The following is a 6,069-nucleotide window of genomic DNA, read 5'->3' as shown; positions in this document are numbered from 1 at the left end:
CAACAAACCTTTTTATTAACTCAAAAAGAGATTCATTCATCATTACTCTGGGTTTCTTGTTAGCAGAACCATCCGAGTTCATATTGTTCTCCATACCTTGATTTGATTCTACCATTAAGGGTAAAATTTAAAAATAATTTTTTTTTATATCTGAAAAAGTTTTTATATTTTTGAATAAAGTCTCTTGATTTTTGAATAAAGTCTTTATATTTTTGAATAAAGTCTTTGGATTTTTGAATAAAGTCTTTATATTTTTGAATAAAGTCTCTTGATTTTTGAATAAAGTCTTTATATTTTTGAATAAAGTCTCTTGATTTTTGAATAAAGTCTTTATATTTTTGAATAAAGTCTCTTGATTTTTGAATAAAGTCTTTATATTTTTGAATAAAGTCTCTTGATTTTTGAATAAAGTCTTTATATTTTTGAATAAAGTCTCTTGATTTTTGAATAAAGTCTTTATATTTTTGAATAAAGTCTCTTGATTTTTGAATAAAGTCTTTATATTTTTGAATAAAGTCTCTTGATTTTTGAATAAAGTCTTTATATTTTTGAATAAAGTCTCTTGATTTTTGAATAAAGTCTTTATATTTTTGAATAAAGTCTCTTGATTTTTGAATAACCCTGTAAATCAGAAATACCTTTTTTTCAGTTACTTTTTTAATATTAAAACTTTGTTACATTAAACATAGTACCTATTCACAATGCGTCCCCACGGGACAGATTTAGACACCAGGGTCGTTTTTTTTTAACGTGGAGAAAAATTGTCTTAGTCGTAAAGGATTTCTCTTCCACTAAGAGAGAAGAAATCGAAATGTACCACCTGAAGAACAGATACTACACTTTGATCTGAGCCAAAAGACCAAGAAAGACAAATCATTTTTATTAGCTTCCACTTTTTTTGGAATATTCCACTTTCCTTTTTTAGGGATGCACAGCATGATAACGGACGGAGCGATAAGCGTAACAATATAATGATAGTAATCATGGCTGACGGAGCCAGAAACTCTGCCCGCTGAATAATAAAGGGTTCAGTTCGAACTTTCGTTTAAATTCTCGAGTTGGACATAAAGATTACGCTGCAACCGTTTTGATTTACGGATCTCAAAATGGTGATAACTTATATCCATTCTTCATCTTTGTATTTGGTCTCGTCATTTATAACACCTTTGCCTATCAGAAAGCTACCCATACTTTGCTATGTGAATCCACCAAACATGGATTAAACGTAAATTTGCAGTTGTTCTCATGTTCTACATTAAGCTAATGTACCAGGCATAAATGACTACGCCATACGGAGTCATATACGCTTGAATGAAAAACTAGAATGGATTGGAGAAGACATGCTCCTTAAAGAACTTTTATATGGGGAACTAAAAAACATCTAAGATAAATCAAAGAGATGTTTTAAGGATGTCAAAAAAGATAACCTAAAAACTTACAATGCATGTGGAGGGCTAGGAGAGTACGTTTTCTAAGTGATCGGTTTTGCGCAATTACGGGAAATTTGAACCAAATTGATCAAGAGTAATTTATCTTACGTACATTGCTGAAGCGGTCCATGTCAGACCCCAGACAGATTATATATGGTGCAATTGTGCTTGTTTGTCGAGAGTTGGTTCCATCCACATGGGATCCCATAAAAACAACGAGACAAACGAAAGAACATAGCTCTTTAAAAACCGAAACCATCCGACAGGCAATCTGTAGCAAAACCCTAAAAGTAAATTATTTATATAACTACAATTATTACAAACTTTCAAATAGGACCAATCATGAGCGTTATGTGTTGTAAATGTAATTTTCATATTTGTTTGGAAATAACATTTATTTTTGTTATCTATGTATAGATGAGAACGAAAGTAAATGTTTTCTTGTATATATTTACATTTGAGTCTTAATTTACGATGTCATATGAAAAAATATTAATGATTTATAGTTTGATAAATAAATAGAGACATGTAATTAAAATTATCTTTTATAACCAGAGGCGTATTTTCTTCTCTTCAACCCAAATCATGTAGATGCAATTGGATTTTCGACAGCGTAGCCAAGTGTGGCATTTTGGCTAAAAAAAAAATGAATGTATCTTCAACGTCTATTAAACGTATACTTGTTGAAGAAATATGAAATAATGATTCTTGATGTTAGCGGTTAATAACTTATTATTTGTACTGGGAATTCTAAATAAGTGTCGGATATGTTTACTATGTTAATCAGTTATGTGTACAAATAAATATTCCATTGCGTTACAGATTATTTAGTATGGATTTCATCATTCTGCATGTAAAAGTTATATCAAAATCAACAAAAAATATTCATTTCATCATAATGAACATTTGTTTTGATGAGAATTTTAAAATAGGAAACGTTCGTCTCTATTGGCATCATTTTACGTGAAAGTGACATCTGGTATTCTTAATATTTTAGAGTTTTAATGTCAGTTCTTCCAGTCCATTTATGAATCTCTCTCTCTCTCTCTCTCTCTCTCTCTCTCTCTCTCTCTCTCTCTCTCTCTCTCTCTCTCTCTCTCTCTCTACCCTGATGGTTATGAACGACACAAGAATGAATCGGAATCTCGGCAGGTTTTACTATGGTTCTAGCAACTGATCATCGAAGAGACCACCATACGAACGAACATTTGTAATCCTGAATTTCGACCAATGAGGAGGTGCTTTGTATTCGTCTACAAAAAAAAACAATATCGTTAGATTTCGATTGCGAACATTCTGTTTATTTTTGGAATAAGTGGCTTTAACGGAATTTTTGGTTCGTTACCAAAATCCGTTTTCCATGGTAACAAAAATGAAAAAAAAAAAGCATTTAAAGCAAATTTGTTGGAAATGGGAAACTAATAGAAATGAGCAAAAGAAATACAGACCCGAATGTGTTTAAAATGATCCAAATTTATTAAAATAAAAAATTATCAATTGCCTTTATTTCTCAAAGCTAGGGTTTTAAAGAAACCCTTAAGAAACATTAATGATTAAGAAACCATTAAGAAACTAAGAAACCATTAAGAAACATAAATTTAAAAAATACAAAAAAACGACAATTCTTACTTGTAAGAAAGGTTGAAAGAAAAGAACATATAAAAAACAGAAAACAGTTGTTTTTAGTCCTTGTTTAAATTCAGTCCTTTTAACAAAATGTTCAGTCTTTCTTTTAAAATGTTTTTTTCTTTCCTGAAAGGAACCACAAACAAATAAAGTCTCTTTGACCTTAAATGGGAGAAAGAGGTAAAATATTTTTCGTTGGTGTACGTTCAGATACCTTGAAATTTAAAGGAAAGAAACGAAAACAATAAAGCCGCTTTGGTAGGCTTTATATGTACAAATAAAATAATTCACGGGATAAATTCTGGTATTAATGGAATATCTTTTTGGGGAAGGAAACTTCGGTTGAATAATCTTTCCTGGAGGTCACATGTGCCGATAATCTGCTCGACTTGACGGCGAAATTAATTTCTGTTCTTTACAGAAAAGAAATCCTCAAAATACGACCAGTTTCTTCTGTTAATACTTTAGAGACTAATTTCCTAGTTGTTATATGAAAAGGGCTGTCCGGTTAGAGAATAAGCAAGTAGGTTAAATTCCTTTGTAAAACAAAGAGAATGGGAAATTTCCTGGTCGTCAGAAATGGTTTCAAAACGTGTAAATCGCGCATGTTTGAAACATGTGAGTAACAATGCATGTTTAAACACTGAGGCATGTCATGCCATGTGTCTAATATGCACGTGTTGGTCATGCAATGACGTCATGGGTCTCAACATAGTCAGTCAAAAAACTCAGTCGGGGCGCAGTCAGTCAGGGGAGAAGAGAGGAGTCAGAGACAGAGCTGACAAAACCTTGGAAACGGAGGTTAGAAGAAGAATCATGTAAGACTTGAATTCCTTGATGCAAAGCCATTGACCGGTCGAAATGGAATAAACAAACAACTTCATCTTTTTGTATCTGCGTCTTCGTGTTATGTTTTCAACATATACGTATATTATAAGAACTTGTGAAAATTATCATCTCAAAAATAGGTAAGAAATATATGTGTCAATGTTTATAGAAACATTTCCATTCATAGAACTGTCAAACGTAAATGCCAAACGCACTATCTCTCGGTCTATCTGTCAGTGTATCATAAATCTCCTCTCATTGAATTACATGCTCGGCTCGCCTGTATTAGCTTGTACCCTGTCTCTTTATATATAAAACCTGTCTCTGTCTCATAGTATGTCTCCTTATATATACAGAACTGTCTCTCTCTTTATATATACGCGATATATCTGCACACAACATGAACTCTAAGACTCTCTACTAAGACAAACAACAACAACAATATATTACATCAGTCCTCTTCTAATAAGAACTATGCAAGAAGTTGAGCTTTTTAATAACTGGGACTAATTTTCCAGTAGATAAAACCTTGTTGTTTTTTAATAACTGGAACAAAATTACAATGAAACTTTAATAAGTCTTTCTAAAGAAGAAAGAAAAAACCCGTGACGAATTTAACGTCAAATCTCTTTGACGGAGCCCGAAATAAAACATCCTCCTCACAGGCAGGTGATCTTCGAACTGATGAAAATGGGCAAAGGCCCTTTCTTCCTCCCTCTCCCTCTCCAGAGGGTAGGAGAGTAGCAGGCTGCTGGAAGGGAATTATAACGATGATGATGATGATGATGATGATGATGATGATGATGATGATGATGATGATGATGATGATGATGATGATGGAATTGACCTGCAAACGCCTGGTTAAAGAGTGCGTTACTCTCGCTAAATGTCGAGATGTTGAATGTGTGTGTATAAAAAATAAATAAAAATTATTTCTTTATTAAAATTTCAACACTCTCCTGACAAGAAAAGAAAAAAAAATTATTGTAACAAAAAAGTTTTTAAACCCTAGATCAGGTTAAAATTAAAAGAGGCTTAATTTTTTACTTCTTTTAAAAGGTCGAAATTTAATTTTTAAAAAATAATAAAAAAGCACTAAAAATTTCGAAAAATATTAATTTTCTATTTGTTTTTAAGGAGTTTTTTAAGATAAAAATTTAAGATGAAAATTAAAGCGGCTGTCCTTGATTATGGAATTTAAATTACGAGGACTAACAGGCAAGTTTGAATTATCTCCCAAATCCATAACAAGCCAGTCATATCTACTCCGAAAATAGAAGCAGGGCAAACGTAGCTTTCCTTTTGATTAAAGAAGCTAAATAAAACCGAAATATATTTCCTGCATAAACTATGCAGGGAAAATGCAGCACTAAAGGTCTGCCGAGCTTTACACATCAAGCCTGACAAACCAAGACTGACAAGTCTTTTAAAAACATCCAAGACCCGGGCGCTTGAAATTTCCAGAATGAGATCCGAAGATCCAGGTTCCAGCCTCGGGGACTTCACCTCCTTTTTATAACATCTTAAAAAATCTGCGCCCTCACAGATCTTCAGAGGGGCTGCACTACAAATGATGTAGCCAGCAAACACTCCAACTTTTACAGCCAGGTGACGCTCGACTGTAAAAATCCAGTCAAGCTTAAGTTTGCCAAACTCTCGCTTGAAAACACTCCCCATGACCCACACACGGAGACAAAGGGATATAGGACCCGAGATCCTGAAAACTTTGGAGAGACTTTCTCTCCTAAGGTGCATATGTAGTAGTGAAAGCAAGTACTTCTAATGAGACAAAGATACTGAGCTTATCCAGTACCTTTCCTTGGAAGGAGTTATAACAACTCAAACTCCTGTCCTTTCACTGACCCTTTTCAGAGTTATTTGCCCGGTGCAATGGGCTCATATCAGGCCTGAAACTACTTTCACCTTGATAAGGGTACGTTAAATGGTCAGTGGTAATGTACCTATTAGAATTAACATGCGCATCAACGCCTATAGAAAACAGGGCTTGGTCATATTGGCAACTGCCCAAATCTAAACAGTCTCCCTGACTATCAGCGGACTGCTTAAAAACTCTAGCTGTTTCCCTTTAATAATAGGCACAATGCCTCTATCCAATGCCCATTTAAATTCCTCCACGAATTGCATAAAATTCCAGGGATCCATACTCAACAAATTATGGAGTCCT

At 33.5% G+C, this 6,069-nt stretch overlaps 1 pseudogene; it reads right to left on the bottom strand.

Annotated features, from left to right (window-relative positions):
• Nucleotides 1-756: 756 nt before the first annotated feature.
• LOC145265466 (U2 spliceosomal RNA) lies at nt 757-872 on the bottom strand (annotated as a pseudogene).
• Nucleotides 873-6,069: the final 5,197 nt, after the last annotated feature.

Source organism: Euprymna scolopes, chromosome 3 (assembly GCF_053919585.1).
Source record: "Euprymna scolopes isolate OS-2025 chromosome 3, ASM5391958v1, whole genome shotgun sequence".
In the NCBI taxonomy this organism is placed as follows: Eukaryota; Metazoa; Mollusca; class Cephalopoda; order Sepiida; family Sepiolidae; genus Euprymna; species Euprymna scolopes.
The sequence above is the reverse complement of the archived record's forward strand: the minus strand, read 5'-3'. Positions and strand labels throughout refer to the sequence as shown.